At 44.7% G+C, this 22,425-nt stretch overlaps 1 long non-coding RNA gene across 4 annotated transcripts in view; it reads left to right on the forward strand.

Annotated features, from left to right (window-relative positions):
* Positions 1-22,425, forward strand: part of LOC134759574 (uncharacterized) — a 93,373-nt gene that overhangs the window by 41,916 nt on the left and 29,032 nt on the right. For all 4 annotated transcript variants that reach the window (XR_010135948.1, XR_010135947.1, XR_010135950.1 and 1 more), the window contains one exon: positions 19,415-19,539. This is a non-coding gene — a long non-coding RNA (uncharacterized LOC134759574). The remainder of the gene's footprint in view (positions 1-19,414; positions 19,540-22,425) is intronic.

The following is a 22,425-nucleotide window of genomic DNA, read 5'->3' on the forward strand; positions in this document are numbered from 1 at the left end:
GTGTCTTCACTCTATGAATTGTTTTCCTTGCTGTGCAGATGTTTTTTAGTTTAATGTAATCCTATTTGTCTATTTTTGCTTTTGTTTACTATGCTTTTGGAATTATGCAGAAATTTCTGTCCAAACCAATGTCATGGAGCTTTCCCCCTATGCTTTCTTCTAGTAGTTTTGTAGCTTTGGGTCTCACATTTAAGTCTTTAATTTATTTTGAGATGATTCCTGTATAAGGAGTGAGACGAGAGTCCATTTTCATTCTTCTGTTTTGAATATACAATTACAACATTTATTGAAGAGACTGTTCTTTTCCCATTGTGTGTTCTTGGCAATTTGGTAAGATCAATTGGCTGTTGATGTACGGGTTTATTTCTGGGCTCTTCATTCTATTTCTTTGGTTGATGTGCCTGTTTTTATGTTAGTACCATGCAGTTTCGATTACTTTTGCTTTGTAATAGATTTTGAAATCTGGTAGTGTTTTGCCTCCAGCTTTGTTCTTTTTGGTCCAGATTGCTTTGGCTCTTCAGAGTTTCTTGTGGCTCCATACAAATTTTAGGACTAATTTTTCTATTCTGTGAAGAGTGACATTGGAATTTTGATAGAGGTTGCATTAAATCTGTGGATTATTTTGGGTAGCATGAACATTTTAACAATATGAATTCTTCCAATCCATGAACATGAGATATCTTTCTATTTATTTGTATCATCTTAATTTTTTCATCAATGTTTTACAGTTTTCAGCATACAGATTTTTTCACTTCTTTGTTGAAATTTACTCCTAAGTATTTCATTTTATTTTTTGATGATTGTGAATTTTTTTTTTTTGAGATGGAGTCTCGCTGTGTCACCCAGGCTGAAATGCAGTGGCGCGATCTTGGCTCACTGCAAGTTCTGCCTCCTGGGTTCTCCTGCCTCAGCCTCCCGAGTAGCTGGGACTACAGGCGCCTGCCAACACGCCTGGCTTTTTTTTTTTTTTTGTATTTTTAGTAGAGACGAGGTTTCGCCGTGTTAGCCAGGATGGTCTCAATCTCCTGACCTCGTGATCCACCCGCCTTGGCCTCCCAAAGTGCTGGGATTACAGGCGTTTGTTGTTAGTGTAGAGAAGTGCTATTGATTTCTGCAAGTTGCTATTGTATCCTGCAACTCCACTGAATTTGCTTATCAGTCCTGCTTTTTGTATACTTGTTTAATAGTCCAGAATATGTTTTTTATTTTAGTAAGTGTTCTGTGTACACTAAAAGACTGCATTCAGCTCTCATTGTGTTAAGTGCTCTGTAAACATCTTTTAGATCAGGTTGGTTGATTGTGAAAATCTTTCAAATACCTTACTGATTTTCTGTCTCTGTGTTCTATCAATTATTAAGAGTGGGGCATTAAAATCTCTGACTACAATGGCGGATTGTCTATCTCTCCTTGGAATTCTATCAGTTTTGGCATGATGTATTTTGAAATTTTGTTATTAGGTGTATTGGCATTTAGTTTTATCATTTCAGCTCTTAAAATCAAGTCTTTATTTTGAGTTGATTCTTGTATAAGGAGTGAGATAAGAGTCTATTTTCCCAATTTTCTTTCTTTTTTTTTTTTGAGACAGAGTTTTGCTTTTGTTGCCCAGGCTGGAGTGGAATGGCACGATCTCTGCTCACTGCAACCTCCACCTCCCGGGTTCAAGCAATTCTCCTGCCTCAGCCTCCTGAGCAGCTGGGATTACAGGCATGCGCCATCATGCCAGGCTAATTTTGTATTTTTAGTAGAGGCAGGGTTTCTCCATGTTGGTCAGGCTGGTCTCGAACTCCTGACCTCAGGTGATCCACTCGCCTCGGCGTCCCAAAGTGCTGGGATTATGGGAGTGAGCCACCGCGCCTGGCTAAGAGTCCATTTTCATTCTTCTGTTTGTGAATATACAATTATACAATTTATTGAAGAGACTGTTCTTTTCCCCATTGTGTGTTCTTGGCACTTTGTTTGAAAATATTAATTTTTTAATAATTAATCCTAAAATTTGTATGGAACCATAAGAGCCTCTGAAGAGCCAAAGCAATCTGGACGAAAAAGAACAAAGCTGGAGGCAAAACGCTACCAGATTATACTCTCTTCATGAACTGACCCCTTCATCATTATGTAATAAGCTTCTTTATTTCTGGTATTATTCACATTCTGAAATCCACTTTGTCTGATGGTAACATAGCCACTCTAGCTTTCTTTTGATCCCTAGTGCTATCCTTTCATAGCTACCACCACTTTCCTCCTACCCTTCTCCCTAACCCTTGTCAGCCACTGATCTGTTCTTTATCACCATAATTTTATCATTTCAAGAATGTTGTGACCGGGTGCATTGGCTCATGCCTGTAATACCAGCACTTTGGGAGGCTGAGGCATGAGAATCACTTGAACCCAGGAGGTGGAGGTTGCAGTGAGCCGAGATTGCACCACTGCACTCCAGCCTGGGCGAAAGAGCAAGACCCTGTCTCAAAACAAAACAAAACAAAACAAAACAAACAAAAACAAAAACAAAAAAACAAAAGAATGTTGTAAACTAACTGCCTATTCAACAAAAAATAAGCAAAATAATGTGAAACAATGGTTTGTAAGACATTGATACCAGGCAACGAAGAACAGTGACCACTGGGAGATAATAAACTGATATGATTAATAAACCAATCATACAGTATGTGACCTTTTCACAATTTTTTTTAGTCAGTATGATTCTACTGAGCATCATCCAAGCTGTCACATGTATCAGTAGTTTGTTTCTTTTTATTTCTGAGTACTATTTTGTGGTATGTATACCCCATCGTTTGTTTAACTATTCATTCTTTGAAGAAAATTTGCATTGTTTCTGGTTTTTGGCTATTCCAAATAAAGCTACGATGAATATTTGTGTACAGGTTATTTTGTGAACATAAATTTTTATTTCCCTGGGATAAACGCCCAAGAGTGCAATTGCTGAGCCACATGGAAAGTGAATATATATTTAATTGAAAAATAAACTGCTGAATTATTTTTGAGAGTGACAATACTATTTAATATTTCCACCACACTGGTGTGGAAAAGATCCAGCTTCTCCACACATCAGCCAGCCTTCATCCCTGTGTTAAGCAATTTAGTTATGATGTGCCTTGGTGCAGTTTTATTCCTATTTCTTGTGCTTGTTTTTCATTCAGCTTCCTGGATTTGTAGTTTTATAGTTTTTGTCATTGTAGTTTTCATCAAATTTGCAAAGTTTTCTGCCACTATTTATTTAAATATTTAAATATCTTTTTCTGTCCCTTCCACAGTCTCCTCTTTGTCAGTGATTCCAATAATGCATGTTACATTGCTTTAAATCGTCCCATTGATGCCAATTATTTTCTTTATTTCCTTTTTCTTTTTTTTTTTGTTGAGACGAAGGTTCGCTCTGTTGCCCAGGCTGGAGTGCAGTGGTGCGATCTCAGCTCACTGCAACCTCTGCCTCCCAGGTTCAAGCAATTTTCCTGCCTCAGCCTCCCCAGTAGGTGGGAATACAGGTGCGTCCCACCATGCCTGGCTACTTTTTGTATTTTTAGTAGAGACGGGGTTTCACCCTGTTGGCCAGGCTGGTCTCGAACTCCTGACCTTGTGATCCACCTGCCTCGGCCTCCCAAAGTGCTGGGATTACAGGCATGAGCCACCGCGCCCAGCCTATTTCCTTTTTCTTAATTTCCTTTTCATGTTTCATTTTGGATCGTTCTTTTTGGTATGTCTCCAAGCTCAGTAGCATTTGCTTCTCTGTTGTATTTTTCATCTTGCACATTATAGTTTTCATCTCAGTGAGCTCTATTTCATTCTTTTTTATGTCTTCATGCCTCTTCTTAACTGACATGTAGAATACAGTTTTAATAGCTATTTCAATGTCATGTCTAACTTCTGAACTCTGGCTACCTCCTGGGACTCTCAGCTCTGTCTCCTAAATGAGCAGAGTCTGCTGGGCTCTGCCTCAGCTGCCTGTCTCTGAGCCAAGGCCTAGAACTCTGTCAAGGAAGTAAGCTTTGGCAACCGAGGACTCTATTAGTTTTCTGTCTCGCCATGGTCACTGTTCTTCGTTGCCTGATATCAATGTCTTGCAAACCATTGTTTCACGTTATCTTATATATTTTTGTTTGGCTCACGTGAGTGGGCAAGTTCTGTGCCTGTTGGAAGTAGTATTCTGCTAACGTAGTTTTATTTACATGCACATACTTACCAGTTTCTTTGTTCACTAATTGTTTTCCTTACAATTCATCCTTTTCTTCTGGGTTCAATAGTTTATTTATTTGATGTTCCTGGGGTTGAAACTTCACTTTTCTTGCGTGTACTTATTCTCACGCATGCAGCATTTTCTCCTCCTCTATGTTTTGTAATTTTGGTTTGAACCACGTCTTTCTTCAAGCTTATTTTTGTGAATTATATTCATTTTCTATTGTTGCTTAACAGATTACCACAAACCTATCTTATTTTCTTGTATTTTCCGTTGGTCAGGTGTCCAGTACAGCATGGCTGAGTTCTTTGTTTAAGGTCTCACATGGCTGAAATTATGGTGTCAGCTGAGGCTGCTATCTCATCTGAAGTCAGGGTCCTTGTCCAGGCTGTTGGCAGAATCCAGTCCTTGTAGCTGTAGGTCTGTCAGCCCCGTGATTTACTGTTGTTGACATGGACTTCTCTCAGCCCCTAGAAGTTGCCTGCCTTTCCCTGCCCTATTGCCCCCTCCACAACATGGGAGTTTCTCTTTCAAGGACAGCAGAAATGTCTCTGCTATTTAGAATCTCTGATTTTCTCTGCCTCTGAACCAGCTGTATTGTGCTCTTGTTATTAGATTAGGCCCACAGGAAAATCCTTCTTTTGACTGACTCAAAGTCAACTGATTAGACTTCTTAGTTACATTGGCAAAACCCAATTTGCCATATAATGTCACATAATCATGGGGTGATATTCCATAATACTCACAGGTTCTGTTCTCACTCATAGGGAGGGACTCATACAAGGTGTGTACATCAGGGGATGTGAATCTTGAGGGCCATCTTTGAATTCTGCCTACCACATTTCACCTCTGGACATCAGTAATTTTTTTTTGAGACAGTCTCACTCTGTCACCCAGGCTGGAGTGCAGTAGCATAATCTTGGCTCACTGCAACCTCCGCCTCCCAGGTTGAAGCAATTATCTTGCCTCAGCCTCCTGAGTAGCTGGAATTACAGATGTGCGCTCCCATGTCTGGCTAATTTTTGTATTTTTAGTAGAGATGGAGTTTTGCCACATTGGCCAGGCTAGTCTTGAACTCCTGACCTCAAGTGAACCACCTGCCTTGGCCTCCCTAAGTGCTAGGATTACAGGCATGAGCCACTGTGCCTGGCCTGGACCCCAATAATTTATAGCCCTTCCAAACATTCCCTAGCATCTAATCCCATTCAGACATCATTCCAAGTTTAAAATCTCATCAGGTAAATCAGGCCCAGATTTGGATGAGGCTCCTGGGTATAACTTTTTGACACACATTTCCTCTCCATCCAAGAGAGAGGTGATCTCCCCAACACTCCTAGTATATGATGGTGGGACAGACATAGAGTTACAGTTATAGATGTTCCAGTTTAAAAAGGAGGAAAATGGAAGGTGAAACAGAAAGGAGTCACTGCTCCAAAGCAGTTTTGAAATCTAGCTGGATGACTTCCAGCCAGAGATCCTTGATTAGGTTTCCATGCCAGGGAATTATCCTTCCTTGCTCCTCAGTTATCTTGCTCACCCTCTGGGCTCTTGTTGGTTCTGTTCTCTGAGCTCTGAGTCATTCTTCCTTTTCATTAAAGGTAGGAGCATTTGCAGCTGAAGTTTCATCAACCCGCTTCCTGCTACTGGAATCCTAAGGGTCTGACTGTCTTTTTAATTTTAGAGTCTCTCTGTTCCTTTTTGTCCAAGCTGGCAGTATTTCTTCCCAATTTTAGTCAAGAACCTTGTGGGGTTTGCATGAATTGCACTGGGATTCAGACCATTAAGCAAAAGCCATGCCCGCAGATCTCCTTTTAGTGGACGCTATTTTATTGCAATTGTACATATTTATGGGGTACAATCTGATGTTTTGATAAACATATATTGTATAATGATCAAATTAGGGTATTTAGCATATCTATCACCTCATGCATTTATCATTTCTCTGTAGTGAGAACATTCAAAATTCTTTCTTCTAGCTATTTTATAATACACAGTACTGTACTGTCAATCCTCATCACTCCACAGTGCAATAGAACTTATTCCTCCTATGTAATTGTAACTTTGTACCCATTGAATAAACTCTCCTCATCCTCCCTTCTACCCTCCTTATCCCCAGTCTCTGGTAACCAGTGTTGTACCTCTGCTTCTGTGATGACAACTTTTTTTTTTTTTTAAGATTCCACATGAGTGAAATCATGTGGTATTTATTTGTGTTTCTGTGTTTGGCTTATTTCACTTAAGATGATGTCCTCTGGGTTCATCCAGGTTGTTGCAAATGACAGGATTCCATCCTTTTGCATGGCTGATTAGTACTCCATTGTGTATATATACTACATTTTCTTTATCCATTTGTTTGTTGACACTCAGGTTGATTCCATATCTTGGAAGACATGTCTAGGAAGCTGCAAATGCTGCTACCTTTAATGAAAAGACATGTCATGGCCAACAGGTCTAGGAAAAAATGCTCAACGTTCATCAGGGAAATGCAAATCAAAACCATAATGAGATACCACCTCATTCCAGTTAGAATGGCTGTTATCAGAAAGACATAAGAAAACAAGTCAAGGGATGCAGAGAAATGGGAACCCTTGTACACTATTGGTGGGAATGTAAATTGGTACAGCCACTGTGGAAAGCAGTATGGAGATTCCTCAAAAAATAAAAATAGAATTACCGTATGATCCAGCAATTCCACTCTTGGGAATATAAACCAAAGGAAATGAAATCAGTGTGTCAAAGAAATATCAGCACTTGTATGTTTACTGCAGCACAGATCTTTTTGAGATAATCCCTTTGCTATATTTGGCTCTTGCTGATGCAGCTGAGGGCCAGATGCTACAGGGCTGTGGCCCTCTGGTTTGGTTGAGAAGACCTGTGAGGCACATGTGCTATCTCTTGAAAGAGCCCTTTGTATGACTGAATTCTCTGACCCATTGATCCTTCTGAGGTTTTAGCAAAAGGTTGTACAGTCACACCCTTGCCTTCTTTTCTCTGCCATGCCTTTGAAAGCAATCTCCTAGTTTTATTGTCCATAGCTATATGATGGGCTGACAATTCTCCAAATCATCCAGTCCTGGTTGCTTTTAGTTTAATAGTGCTTTTCTCAAGTTATCTCCCTCCTCTCACATTTTACTACAGGCAGCAACAATAAACTCAGCCACAGCTTCAACACTTTGCTGGGAAATCTCCTTAGCAATTTATTCAAGTCCATCATGTTTAACTTCTGCTTTCTGCCTAACTGCAGGGCACAATTTTGCTAAGTTTCTGCCAATAAACAGTAAAGATTCCCCTTCTTTCAGTTTCCAATGACATGTCCCTCCTCTTCTTCTGAGGTTTCACCACTAGGATCCTCCAAGTACAGATTTCTACTAATAGTCTGTCCACTGCACTTCAGGCTTTTTCTGCCATGCTCCTCAGCATTCTTAGAAGAATGCCTCTGCCTGCTGTCAGCTTCCACTGGCACAGCCACATTTTTAGGTATTTGTTACAGTACACCCCACTTTAGGTAACAAAATGTGTATTGGTGCATAACAAATGACCACAAACATAGAGGCTGGAACAGTGTGTCCATCAGTGTGCTGCTCTGTAGGTGAGAGGGATGATGATGTAATGTGTGTATGCTCTCTGCTCAGTCTCGCCTGGCTGAAATCAGGGTGCTGGCTGAGTTTGCGTCTGCAGGCTCTGGGGAAGAAAATGCTTTGAAACTCATTCAGGTTGCCCTTCAGTTCTGGTTGCAGGGCTGAGGTCCCTGCCTCTTCACTGCCTGCCAGCTGGAGGCCCCCCAGCATCTGCAGGCTGCCCACGTGGCTGGCCAATGGCTCTCTCCTCCTTCAACACCAAAAATGGATAATTTCTCGGCCATGGAGTCTCTTTCTTTTCAAATCCCTTCTTCCGGGAAGAACCTTATTCCTTAATAAGGGATCACCGGATTGGAGGATCTACCTAGGATAACCTTTTTCTGAACTCAGCTGAATAGGGACATTGGTTACATCTGAAAAGTCTCTTCAGCGCAGCATGCAGATGAGTGCCTAACTAGGAGAAGGTGTGAACACACACAGGGACCGGAATCCCGGGGGCATCTTAGAGTTCTGCCTGCCACAGGGATTCTGAAAAGCCTCGGTTGATAGTGTATTTGTCCAGAGAAATTAGCCCTTGTTTCTGTGGTTGTTTCCAGGAATATAATATTATGGGGACAGTTTAAGGTTAACTTCTTGGCTTAAATAGTATAAATTTCAAGTTCAAACCTGCATAAAAGCAGGGAAATGATTAGAAATTGTCAAGGAAATGTTTAGGCCAAGATAACAAAATTTCATGTTGTCATTTGATACGTGCAGGTAAATATTTTTCCAGTTATTGGTCTTTTGTTTTCTGAGGCAATGGCCCCTGCAGAGTCCTAACTTCACGCAGCAGTTCTCAACTCCTCTCTATCCCATCCTTTCAATCTGCCCCGTCCATTCCTGTTTGTAGAAACCCAATCTTCTGGGCTACGAGAGGGCCACTGTCCCTCACCCCTGCTGCTCCTGGTCCTGGGCACGGGGCATCATGTCACAGGCTGTCCATTCAATTTTCAGCGACTGCTTTTGTTTCTGAGGATTCCCTTACTTTTCATTTAAGTTCACATTGCCTACAAATATGTTTTATTACAAACTATCCGGTGCTGCTTTTTGATTGCAGTCGGAGGCAGATTCTTTCATCTGCCACACAGATGGGGGTGGGAGGCTTTGTTCTCTCTGCCTGTGGTTTGAGGCCTCCTCATTTCTCCCTGCCTGGAGGCAGCAGACCCTCAGCGCTCTGTCCTCAGGGCCTGCCCTAATCCATGGCTTGCCCTAATCCACTTCCAGGCACCTGACAAAGTCACCTTTGGAAAATGTAAATCGCATCACAAAGCCTCTCGGCTTCAAGGTGCTGAGCCACGCCTGCTTCTGTGCGGGATGTGGCCTGGCCTCTGACCAAGCAGGGCCCTGCCTGCACCGCGCACCCTCTGCCTCTACCTGCCTGAGCCCAACCCTGGGGCGCCCCAGTACGTTTGCCGGCGGTTTGCTCCTGGGGAGTGCTCCTCTGCTGGCTGTGGGCGGGGAATCCTCCTTTGATTCTCAGGCCCCGTCCTGGGGAGTGTCCCTGACCGCCATGGAGCTCAGCCCTGTTCCTCATCCCCCTACTTCACTGCTATGCGGGTGGCTTTCAGAGTGAAGGCTCCCTGCAGCCGGCCCCGCCTGCCCACGCTCCCGCCCCTCCCGCCCCTCCCGCCCCTCCCGCCCCTCCCGCCCCTCCCGCCCCTCCCGCCCCTCCCGCCCTTACCATGACAGCACAGGCCAGGGTCCGGCCCAAGACACACTGCGCCCAGCGCTCAGCAGTGGAGGCTGAGCCCAGGGCTGCTGGCGACACCAGTGGGGTTCAGGAGGCCAGAGCAAACCCCAGGCTCCGAGGACCCAGGCCGTGCTTGAGGTGCAGGGCTTTTGTGACAGGCACAGCAGAAAAGTGGACAGCCACAAATCCAAGCCCACCAGATTAGAATACAGAGACATTTTCGAATTAAATCGTTTCTACAGGCCAAATCTTTTCCTTTTTCTGCTTTAAATATTATTATATATTTTTAAATAATGTCAACTCTATTTTTTTCTTCCACTTTTATTTTAGGTTCAGGGGTACCTGTGTGTGTTCGTTAAATGGGTAAATTGCATGTCTCTGGGGGTTTGGTGTACAGATGATTTCCTCATGCAGGTGGTGAACATAGTACCTGATAGGTAGTTTTTTGATCCTCTTGCTTCTCCCAGCCCAGACCCTCATGTAGGTCCCGGTGTCTTTTGTTCCCCTCCTGTGTTCTTGTGTGCTCATGTTTAGCACTCACTTATAAGTGACAACATGCAGTATTTGGTTTTCTGTTCCTGCATTAATCCATTTAGGATAATGGCTTCCAGCTGCATCCATGTTGCTGCAAAGGACATGATTTCATTCTTTTTTTTTTTTTTTTTGAGATGGAGTCTCGCTCTTACTGATCAGGCTGGAGTGCGGTGGTGTGATCTCGGCTCACTGCGACCTCTGCCTCCCGGGTTCAAGCTATTCTCCTGCCTCAGCCTTCCTAGTAGCTGGGATTATAGGCGCCCACCACCACGGCTGGCTAATTGTTGTATTTTTAGTAGAGACAGGGTTTTGCCATGTTGGCCAGACTGGTCTTGAACCTCTTCCCTCAGGGGATCCGCCCACCTCAGCCTCCCGAAGTGCTGGGATGAGCCACCTCACCTGGCCAATTTCATTCTTTTTGTATTTTTAATTGGCACATGATAATTGTACGTATTTATAGGGTACAGTGTGATATTTCAATACATCTGTACAATGTGTAATGATCAAATCAGGGTAGTTAACATATCCATCACTAAAAACATGTATCACTTCTTTCTGTTGGGAATATTAAAAGTCCACTCTTCCAGCTACTTGAAAATATATGACAAATTGTTAATTATCATCCCCTATGGCACTATAGGACATGAGAACTTCCTCCTCCTAGCTGGCTGTCCTGCTGTATTTGTTAAACAGCCTGTGGTCCTCCCTGTGTCCTCATCCTTCTAACATTGAGCCCAAATATTGTCACGGTGTGGGGAGAAAAGCTTGGGATGACCCACCGCAGGGGCGAGCGGCGGTGGCCAGCTGAGGTCGGCCCTGAAGGCGCTCCTAACACAGCCTGCAAGCTGCCCACAGGGACGGACAGACGTGTGTGCCTGCCTCACGCTGGTGTTGCAGGTCATTTCATCCTCATGTGTCCAAAGAACTACTTGAAGTAACACTGATGGATGGCAGCCCTGTGGCCTGGGTTCCTCCAATACCTGTGAGGCGGTATCTTTAACACCACCCCAACAGTCGGGGCCTTTCAGGTGCCAGGCTGTCCTGGGTCTTTTACATGGGCCTTTTCATGGACCAGAGTGGGGCTTCTCAAACCGCAGTCTGGAGCCCTTTCCACCAGCACAGCAGGCCCAGGAATGAAGGATGCTGGCGGACACATTGCTCAGGACCCTGACTGCAGCCTGCAGCACCCCTCTTGTTTCCTCCTCCCTCTGGCCACTTTTTTGAAACATAAAATTTTCTGTTAATTTTTACGTACTTAAATCATACCATGTTTTTATAACTTTGACGCTGTGCTAGAAAAACTCACCCTGCCACAGATTAAGTCAAATATTCACCTATGTAATCTCTTCCCATGCTCATGTTTTCATTTTTTATACATAAACCTTAATTCCATCTAGAATTCATTTGGGTACATGCCGTGATGGGTGATGGGTGATGGGTACATCACCGTGTGATGTATGGCTTTGTCTTTATTCATTCCAGTGGTTAGCCAATTTTCCCAATACCATCATTTATGGGACAATCTATAAACTAAGTATCTTTATAATAAGCTAAGTATATGTCTGTACATGTACATAACAAATAAGTTTATATGTTTATATAATGCACACACGTTTATGGACTTTTAGTCATCTTAACAGTTTTTCAGTCTATCCATCTATTTCTGTTGCAGTAACACCATTTTATTGATTGTAGCTTTATAAAGCATTTCAGTATCTAAGAAGATATAGCTCCCTCATAAAATATTTTCCCAACATTGTCTTATTTTCTTTTGTCAGTTTCTCCAGATGAGCTCATATTTTCAAATACAAAAAACATCCCAGCAATATTTAGTTTGAAATTGTGATAGATTTAGGTATTAAATTCAGTGTCTCCTCAATATCTATTCTGCTCACTGAGAAACATGACTGTTGAGGAACATCAGTTTACTCAAATCTCTTTTTATGTCACCTGGTCAAGTTTGCGGTTTTCTTCATATAAATCCTGTATAATTCTCTATCTTGTTTAAGCCACTGTTTGGGAGTTTTCTGCTACCCTCAGAAAACCTAACCCACCTTGCCTTATAACAAACATGTTATTGAATGTGGCTATTTCTAATAACTTATTCAATTGATTATCTTGGCTTGCTCAGTAGGCAATCATATTATGTATAAATTATTATAACAATTCACAGGGCCACCTCTGTGCTCTGGCTAGTGGAGAGTTTATCTGGTATCCATTGGGTTGTTGACCAATACTGTGACTTGGCTTTTGTGGGAATTGAAGTTCCAATAAGGAGAAGGCAAATCAGGCTGTTAGAATGACTCCCTTTTGAGACAGAAGCCAGTAACTTGATGTTCTAGTTGACTACTTTTTGCATATTGTTCACATTGGCTTATGACTATTTTGAGAACAAAAGCCATGTCCTGTGTCCCTGAAAATGTTAGACAACACATATTTGATAAAGGGAGGAAATGAAGAAGAAAGAAAAACAGGAGAGAGAGAGAGAGTGAGAGTTCTGCATAGTGTTCATACACAGGGCCCCTTAGCTTCAGTTGTAGAAATCATAGAAAATTCTGTTTTTCAGAAGAGTACTATTATTTTTATTTTTTATTTTCTTGAGACGGAGTCTTGCTCTGTCAACCAGGCTGGAGTGCGGTGGTGCGATTTTGGCTCACTGCAACCTCCATCTCCCAGGTTCAAGCTATTCTCCTGCCTCAGCCTCCTAAGTAGCTGGGACTACAGGCACCTGCCACCATGCCCGGCTAATTTTTTGTATTTTTAGAAGATACAGGGTTTCACCATGTTAGCCAGGATGGTCTTGATCTCCTGACCTCATGATCTGCCCACCTCGGCCTCCCAAAGTGCTGAGATCACAGGCGTGAGCCACCATGCCTGGCCAAAGAGTGGTATTAATTTAAGAAAATAGATGTTTTCCTGGCATAAACTTGTTTATATAAGTGGATTTTTAAAATCAATGTCTAATCTTAGCATCCTCAAGACCCTTCTTTTAAAGAATGCCCTTGGCCACACTCTGTGTCCAAAATGTCTCAAGAGTGCAATTCTGCAGGTATGAGCTGAGGGTAGTATAAAAAAAAAAAGTGCAATTCTGGATTCTCAGAGTTCGTTTTCAACAGGGAACTGTTGTATATATATATATTCTCAAACACAACTGTGAGAGTTTAAATTGATAATAACCTTTTCTTTAAAACTTGACGTATGTTTCAAAAACTTTATACTAGTGGACTCAAGAGTATAAACTTTGGGTTTGGGTCTCTACCCTAAAGAAATAAAGATTACGGGCATGGATTTTCACTGCAGCATTATCTATAATAGCAAAAAACTGTGAAAGATGGAATCACTCAACTATAGAGAAATGGTCGTGTTAGTTATGCCACCTCTCTATCAGGATTAATTATGCAGCCATCTTGATCAAGTTTTTCGTGAATAGTTAATGACACGCAAAGTGACCATGCTAAAATGGAAATTAAAAGATGTAGACATACACAGGGCAAGGGCACAGGGCAGGAGGCTAGACGCTGGCTCCGATGGGCGTATACTCACTTGATCATGCCTACTGGCGACACTGCTGTGCCTGACTGTGGCTGACGTCGTCAGCCTGGCTTCCTGCTCCTCTCACCACTCCTGCTGCCGCAGGATTTGGCTCATGTCGAAACCATTTCCCAGCACCCTCTGGAGGTGCTGCGGAGGGACAGTCAGGTGTCCTTGGCTACTCACCTGGGGAGGCAAAACAGCTAGCCATGAAGACATCGTGCAGGGCCTGGGTCTTTCTTTCATTGACATCAGCCACAGAAGTGAGGAATTCCCTTTTCACCTCCCAAGGGGAAGCCAGGCCACTTTGGTCTTCTTGGAGAAGGAGGGTGATTGTCCAATGCTGAGAGGTGAGAGCAACTATTGCAAGCACGAGGTGGGGCCCCCTCAGCGTGGTTCCTCAGGTCTGAGAGGGGTTCCCTCTGCTTTCCTCCCTCCTGCTCCCCTTTCCTCTTCCCTCTACCCGTTTTTCCTTCTCACACATCTCTCCTGCTTCCCTACAATCCCTAACATTTACTTCAGGCTCCCGAAGAGCCATGCCACTTTACACCCTCAACCTCATTTAATTCTCAGGAAACCCCATGAGGCCATGCAATTCTTGCCCCATGTACCAAGTGAGCCAATTCGGGTGCCGAGAGACTGCCTCTTGCCCAGAGATCCTAGCATGAGGGCTCTGTACTGGTCAGGGTCTCCAGAGAAACAGCTCCAATAGAATGTGCAGATATACAGAGATTTGTTTTCACCCATTTATGCCTGAGGTTGCGATTTTTTGAATTTTTGCAATCAGGCCTTGGCAATGACCTTGAGCAGTAGGATAGAAATGACTCCCACATGCTTAACATTCCAATAATGGAACACTATGGCATAAATGAATGAGGAGTTGGCTCATGCAATTATGGAGGCTGGCAGGTCCAAAGCTGCAGGGTGGACCAGCAGGCTGGAGAGCTAGGAAGAGCCAATGGCGCGACTTGAGGCCGGTGGCAGCTGCTGCAGAGCCCCCTCTTGTTAGAGGGAGGTCAGTCTGTTCCGTTCAGGCCTTAGAGCATGGGACAAGGCCCACCCATGCTAGGGAGGCCAATCTGCTTTCCTCAGATTCTGCTGATTTAAATATTAATCTCCTTCCAAACACTCCTAACAACACCTAGAATAATGTTTGGTCACGTATGTGAGCACCATGGCTCAGCCAAGTCACACATAAAACTAGCCATCTGAGTCTCTCCATCTGAAACTCCCTGCTAATGTTCTGAGTCATGTGGGGAAACACTATGAAGAAGGAAAAGAGAAAAAGTTCACAGAGTCATTAAATTAACATGGTGCAGTGCAATCTGTGCACTCTGGCCATGACCCTGGAAGGACTCGTGAGGTCGCTTGGTGTGTCTTTTGCCTGCCACCCTGGGGCTGGTCCCTGCCCCAGTGTCCCCTGACACAGCACAGGTGTGCAGTGAGCACCTGGGGTGAGGCCATTTTCCTCCCTGCACAGGCTTGGCTGTGCTCAGAGGGAGCAAGCTGGGTTTGGGCAGTTCCCTCAGCCTCTCCGGCCTCTGTGGGAGGGTCTGAGCTCAAGTTTTAGGTTTGTGCCCTCTACTATCCAGAGCCTGCATAACTTCTGCAAGGTGGCAGGGAATGGGGATAGCTTGGCTTCCTCAGGGTCCTCTCCTGGACCTGCCATTGGGCTCCCCAGCACTCTGGGAATTGAGCAATCCAGTGTCCTCACGCCATGATTCAGCCTGGGAAGCCCCAGAGGAGATAAGAGTCGCTGCATTCCTTATTTCATTCAAAAATGATGTCACACCTACCCAGCCAGACCTGTGCTTAGCCCTGGGGACACAGAGGGCCTTGTTCCTGCCTCTAGGGAGCTCCCTGCACAGAGGGGACAGAAAAGGGTATATGTAATGTGCCAAGGTAGATGGAAGCACAGGGAGGGTGGTGCACAGGGAGGGCTGCCTGGAGGAGGTGACAGCTAACTAAGCACTGAAAGCAGCCAGGCCGAGCTGAGCATGAGGGGAAGGGGTGGGCCCAAGTGAGAAGGTGAGAGGCCTGGTGCAGGTGAAGACAAGGCTGGAGAGCGCCCAGCAGCTCACAGCACAGGAGTTGGGGATGAGGTGGATAGAGGCCACCCAACAGGCCTTTCCTCAAGGAGACCTTGAGGGGAGCCCAATGTTCAGACATGCCCCTGCAGGGTGCTCGGCTCTTAGAAAGGGGATGTGGCACAGCTCAGCACTGGCATCAGGCACTGTGGCACACTGCCCACTGGACAGTTCTCACCAGCACAGTGCCTGACATGTCAAGGTTGAATAAGTATCCTGAGCAGTAGGTTGTGTCTGGGCACTCTGCAAGCCATCGGAGACACCTTGATGGGTGAAAAGGTGTCTGTGAGGTGGGAAATTAAAGAAATAAAGAAAAATAAAATTAAAAAGAGAAAGAAATAAGCTTTCCTGTATTAGGCTGACTTATCCCAGAGGCAGCAATGGTCACAGCCCAGACCCAGGGAAAGTCTTGATAATACTGTCTAAGAAGCCAGGACACAAAGGAATGTGCTCTGGAGACTCTCCCAGGACTCCCTCAATATAGGGAGAAGAAAAACAAATGTTCCTTTGTTTTATGTTATGAGTTTATAGATTCTTATTCTCTGCAACTAGTAACTTCAAGTATTCTGTTGTATCTAAGAAGTACAACGAAGGTCATGAGAAGCCTGAGCAGGCCTGAACTACAGCTGTCTGGCCACCATAGTGAAGGTTATGAGATAAACCAGTGTAAGGCTGTTTAGAGCAAAACCTAGATAACAGACATCTGAGTTGCTTGGCAATGGTCATGTGTAATCCTGAGTTATGAACTTGTCACAATTTGATTAATTGTTCTGCCTCTGTATCCTTGCTTTCATGCTACTGTAACTGTAAGCCTGCTTCAAGCTAACCCACCCCCTTTTTGAAGTGTGTATAAAACTGCTGTCTTTGTTCTGGGACCAGTCTTTGGATGTTAAGTCCACTGGGTCTGAGTGTACTGAATAAAGATATTCTCTTGTATACACCCAAAGGTCTCTCTCTCTGGTCCTCCTGATTCCACAGCACCGCACGTGCTTATGGTTTGCTTCTCGTGAATACAGTAGCTGTGGTTATTACAAAACTCCTTGACTTGCCATAGGCCTCCCCAGTGGGCAGAAGTGGGTGGAATTAGTGTGGCACACCCAGGTTGACACTCATGGCGGTGGTGGGTGGTCACCCTTGGCAAGGAGGGGAGTGCCCTGGACAGGCAGTGCAGGTGTGTTCATCACCTCAACCTGCACGGAGCACACACGGGGGGGAGAGGGACTGCAGCTCTGCCCCCTCGGGCTGCCCGGCCCCACATTCACCATGGTGACCCACGGTTCTTGCCCTTGGGAGCTCACAGGTGAGGCAGTGGACTCAGGTGCCCACGTGTCTTGGTGTGAGAGGCTGTGACTGAGGTGACCAGAGTGTGGCCAGGGCAGGATTCCCCAGAGAGGCAGCTCCTCCCTTAGCTTTGAAGAGTGCTCACTGGTCAGCGAAAAAAACCTTCAGTTTTGTGAAAGATTCAAGTAACTCTCAAACAGCATGATTCTATGTGTTTCAGTGAGTGAAGGAGACAGCTTTCATGATGACAGTTTGCAAAGTGACATGGCTCAGAAACAGCAGGCCTCACCAGACTAGCCATTCTCATTTTTATTCTTTTTTATTCTCATCCTCAGCAGTTGTTATTGTGAAATGTCCCCATTATATACAAGAGTGTAAAATTTGTGCCATTTCAAGAATAATAACACAGGCCCTAGAGTACCTACCCCAGGTTAAGAGACAAGACTTTACTAACACTTGCCATTCCTCCCTCTTTGGCAGCGGTGCCTATGGTCTAGAATTTTGTGTTAATAATAGCCTGGTTAGGTGTGCTGGCTCACTCCTGTAATCCCAGCATTTTCAGAGGCTGAGGTAGGATTGCTTGAGCCCTGGAGTTCAAGACCAGCCTGGGCAATATAGTGCGACCCCATCTCTACAAAGAAAGAGAAATAGCCTTATTTTTCCCAGCATGTGCATCCCTGTCATCTGCTGCTCACTTTCCCCCTTGTTTGGACGGTGTGGGGCTGAGACCACCTTCCCTTATCCTGTGACTCACTGCTTTGCTCCTGGTTACGTGCTGCAGATCCATCTTTGATGACGGATGTGGCTGTAGGAGTCTGCTTCGTTTTACCTTGGGTTGTGTTTGATGGTGGGCATTTGCCATGACTGATTTTTCTGTTCTGGTCCGGAGGAGCATGTGGGCCGTTGCCACGTGTTTGCAATTATGACACAGCTGCTGTGAATGTTCCAGTACCTGCTAGTGTGCATGTGCAAGGAATTCTGGAGGGCAGTAGTTCTAAAGCTGGTCTGGGAACACCTGGGATCCCAGACACATTCAGGGGGGCTGTGAGGTCAAAACTATTTTCACGATAATACTAACACATTATTTACCTTTTTTACCGTCATTTTTTCACAGATGTGTGTTTGGAAGGTCTGCTCAACTCAGGGATCCAATGTTTTCCAAATGGCCCATGCATAATGTTACAAAATCACGCATGGTCAAAAGAGCCATTCAAAGTGAGACAAACCAATGAATTTTAACGTATCCGAGTATGACAATTCTACTGGTATGGTTTCAGGTTCCACAATTGCAACCAACCTTTAAGGAAGTACCACTTGTCAAATTTTGGTGTAAAACCTAAACAGAATATCCAGTTAGCCGAAAGGCTACTGGAAGACTCCTTTCTTTTTGAACTCTGTATCTGCACAAAGCGGAATATTCTTCTCATACTCTGACCAAGCCAACAAAACACACAGACTGAATGCAGAGACAGTGTTCAAGCCCATGCCTCACACATTGCAGTCTGCATGGCTTCCTGGCTGTTTGGGGATGGCTTTTTTTTTTTTGGGACAGAATTTTGCTCTTTTGCCCAGGCTGGAGTGAAGTGGCGCGATCTTGGCTCACTGCGACCTCCGTCCCCCAGGTTCAAGTGATTCTCCTGCCTCAGGCTCCCAAGTAGCTGAAATTATAGGTGCATGCCACCACGCCCGGCTAATTTTGTATTTTTAGTAGAGATGAGGTTTCGCCATGTTGACCAGGCTGGTCTCAAACTCCTGACCTCAGTTGATCCACCCACCTCGGCCTCCCAAAGTGCTAGGATTACAGGCATGAGGCACCATGCTTGGCTGGGGATGTTTCGTAAATTTGACTTTCATCAATGTCACTAGACAGTTTCACCTGGAAGCCTTGGCACATTAATGCCAGAATTCCTGGGTTGTGGCAGGGTTTTGAAGGCTGCTGTACAGTTGGGCCTCCAAATCTGTGAGTTCTGCATCCATAAAATTCAATTAACTGTGGGATTGAAAATATTTGGAAAATAATTTGCATCTGTGATGAACATGTGCAGAGTTTTTTATCATTATTCTCTAAACAATACAGTAAAACAGTTATTTCCATAGCATTTACATTGTTTCAGGTATTACAAGTAATCTAGAGATGATTTGAGGCATACGGGAGGAGGTGTGTAGGTTATATACAAACACTATGCCATTGTATTCCAGGGACTTGAGCATCTGCAGATTTTGCTATCCGTGGGTCCTGGGATCAATCCCTTGTGGACACTAGGAGACAACTGTGTTAACATTTTAAGAATCTGAACCTTGCTCCCCTCATAAAATTTCTGGTAACCACAAGTGCCTCTGGCACCTTAACTTGTTTCCATTACCTTCGTCTGTTCCAGCTATGACTTTAATGGCAGGTGGTGGGTAGACTTCATCACAGTGGGAAAAGGGTGGTGACAAATGGATTCTGCATAATCTTCTTAATGTGACAACCTTCCATTTCAAACAGGCAGGCACTGAGACATCAAAGCAGCCAAGTGCCGCCCTGACATTGAGCTGGCCGCTGTACCGTGAGGCTGCTGCTGTTGGCTCTGCGTGATCAGGAGAGTGGAGATCAAAGGTGCCCATTATGCGGTGAGTGCCGTGCCTGCGCCTGCCTGTGTCGGGCCTGGGAGACTGTGCTGATGGGGCACTTTGGGGCAGCCCCTGGCAGGCTGGCTCGGGCTCTGGTGGTTCCCAGGGTGGAAGGTGCCCAGTGCCAGGTGACAGAGGGTCACCTGGAGATGGCTTCCTCTGGCCGCTCCCAGGGCCTGAGGGCTCACAGGTGGTTTGCTGAGTGAACTATTGGAGTGATGGTGGCGCTGGGCTTGGGTTGGAGGTGCTCATGTTTATGTTCTCTCTAAGGGTCTCTCCACAGAGACTTCGTGGCTCAGCTCTGCTGCCTCCCCAGCTCCTCTGCCCTTTCCTGGAGCTCCAGAGCCTCCTTCTGGCAGCCCTGGGCCTGCCCCCTGCTGCTGGGTGTTCACATGGGACCCTTTCTGTGGGCAGCACCCTTCCAGTCCTGCTGTGCCCTCCTCTCTAAAAGGGCCTTTCCACTGGGCACAAGGCCAGATAACAGGTCGTCCTGATGCTGCCACACTATTGGCATGCTCCTCAGATGCGTGCTGTATTTCCCACACCGGCCTGCCACAGCGAGGGCTGGGCTGCCTTGCTCTCTAGAGCACTCCAGAGCCTGGAGGCTGCTGGGAGCAGACAGCATGTCCAATAAATGTGTGGTGCACCAATGGATGAATGCACTGGCTTGGTAAATCTAGATCACTGAGCTTCAATAATGCCTAACTCACATGGTTAAATAAGACAACATAAGGCAGTGAATCCTAGTGGTTTTATATCACTGACCTCTTTGAAAAATCTGATAAATGTGGTCAACCATCTCCTCAGAAAAATGCATATATGCAAAGCAGCAATTTTGTATATGTGAAACAGTCCCTGTAACATTTATAAAATTAATCAAGAAAAAAGGGAGGGGCAGAAACAAAATTAAACACAGCTTGCTCCATGCTCAGCATTGATCACTGGGTCAGCCTCTTCTCTGACCTGCTTCCTCATAGCTGTTTGGTGTCTGTTGCCTCAGAATTGCATGGATCCTGTTACAAGATTAGAGCTCCCCTTAACCGCTCTAGAGATAACCACTTTAACATTATGAAATGTTAGGTTTTCCCTCTGAGATATCCTTGCAGGTCCTATATATCATTGAAACTACTGATGCCAGCTGGTCTGAAGGATGCTACTGATGCCAGCGGGTCTGAAGGATGCTACTGATGCCAGCTGGTCTGTAGGACCCCACTGGTGCCACCTGGTCTGAAAGACCCTATGAAAAGCTGACTGAAAGACCCTATAAAAAGCTGACTCACCAAAGAGTGTAGTTTCCACATCTTGATGACTTCATCCCTCTTACCTTGACCAATCAACAGTTCCACTTTTCCAGCCCCTTGCCCTCCATATTCCCCTTAAAAACCCTAGTCCAGAACTCCTTGGGGAGATGGATTTAAGGGACTCTTCCCATCTCCTTGTTTGGTGCCCTGCAATCATTACACTCTTTCTCTGCTGCATCCCTGCTGTCTCAGTGTATTGTTCTGTTACTGTGGGGCAGGCATATTAACCTGGTGGTCCTATAACACACACTCACTGGAAGTTATCCTAATGCACACCTCATACGTTCTCTGCATAGTTTATACTTTTCCTCTATGTGCTTTTGAACTTCTTGCACATATCTTTGTTAAGATAATTGTAGCTGATAGGCAGAAAACCCTGCATCTCTATGGCTTATCACAGTCCACATTTTTTTTCTGCTTCACCAAAGGTCTGATCAGTGGCAGGGTGGGCTTGAAGGTGGCCTGCTCCACAGAGTCATTCAGGGATCCACCATCAGGATGTGGATCCAATGTCCTGAGGCTGTGGGGGGCAGTGACGCCCTGAGTCTGGCCCACCAAACCATCCTTCCCTCCTATGCCTCTGAGACTGTGATGGGAGGCGCTGCTGCAAAGGTCTCTGAAATGCCTTTGAGGCCTTTTCCCCATTGTCTTGGCTATCAGCATTTGCCTTCCTTTTAGTCATGCAAATTTTTGCAACCTGCTTAAATTCCTCCCCTGAAAATGGGCTTTTCTTTTCTTCCACTTGACCAGGCTACAAATTTTCCAAACTTGTATGCTCTTCTTTTTAAAAATAAGTTGGGTCATTTCTTTGCTCATGCATATGAGCATAGATTGTTAGAAGCAGCCAGGTAACTCTTGAATGCTTTGCTGCTTAGAAATCTCTTCCACCAGATACCCTAAATCATCTCTCTCAAGTTCAATCCATAGATCCCTAGATTAGAGGCACAATGCAACCAGGCTTTTCACTAAAGCGTAACAAAAGTGACCTTTACACCAGTTCCCAATAAGTTCCTCATTTCCATCTGAGACCTCCTCAGCCTGGACTTCATTGTCCACATCACTACCAGCATTTTGGTCACAACAATTTAAGCAGTCTCAAGGAAGTTTTGAGGACTAAGCTCTGATTTTTTATCTTACCCAAATTCCTACCTAAGGGGTCTAGGGAGTCATGCCCTACAAACCATATATTCTCTTCAGATGGGTGACCATGTAAATTGTGTCTTGCTTTTCAATCTGACTCTGGCATAACATTATGAGACAATGAAAAAATATTTAACCCCAAAATATATTTCCTTGCCATACCTTAAAATTTCCCTGCAAAGTCTCTTCTGGGAAAAATCCACATTCTGTAGAGAATCTCCTTCCCACTTTGTTTTCCTTCCTTCCTTCCCAGATCCAGGAGATAATCAACTAAGAGCTAGGAAACCTTTTAGTTCAATAAAAAACAATTCACAACCTGCTCTCTCTAAAGTCTGCTATCTAACAGCTTCCTCTGCACAATAAAACTTGGTCTCCACAATCCTTTATCTTTAACCTGAACATTCTTTTCTATCCATCCCAGGTCTTCAGACAACCTCAGCCAATT

This window comes from Pongo abelii, chromosome 11 (genome assembly GCF_028885655.2).
Source record: "Pongo abelii isolate AG06213 chromosome 11, NHGRI_mPonAbe1-v2.0_pri, whole genome shotgun sequence".
In the NCBI taxonomy this organism is placed as follows: domain Eukaryota; kingdom Metazoa; phylum Chordata; class Mammalia; order Primates; family Hominidae; genus Pongo; species Pongo abelii.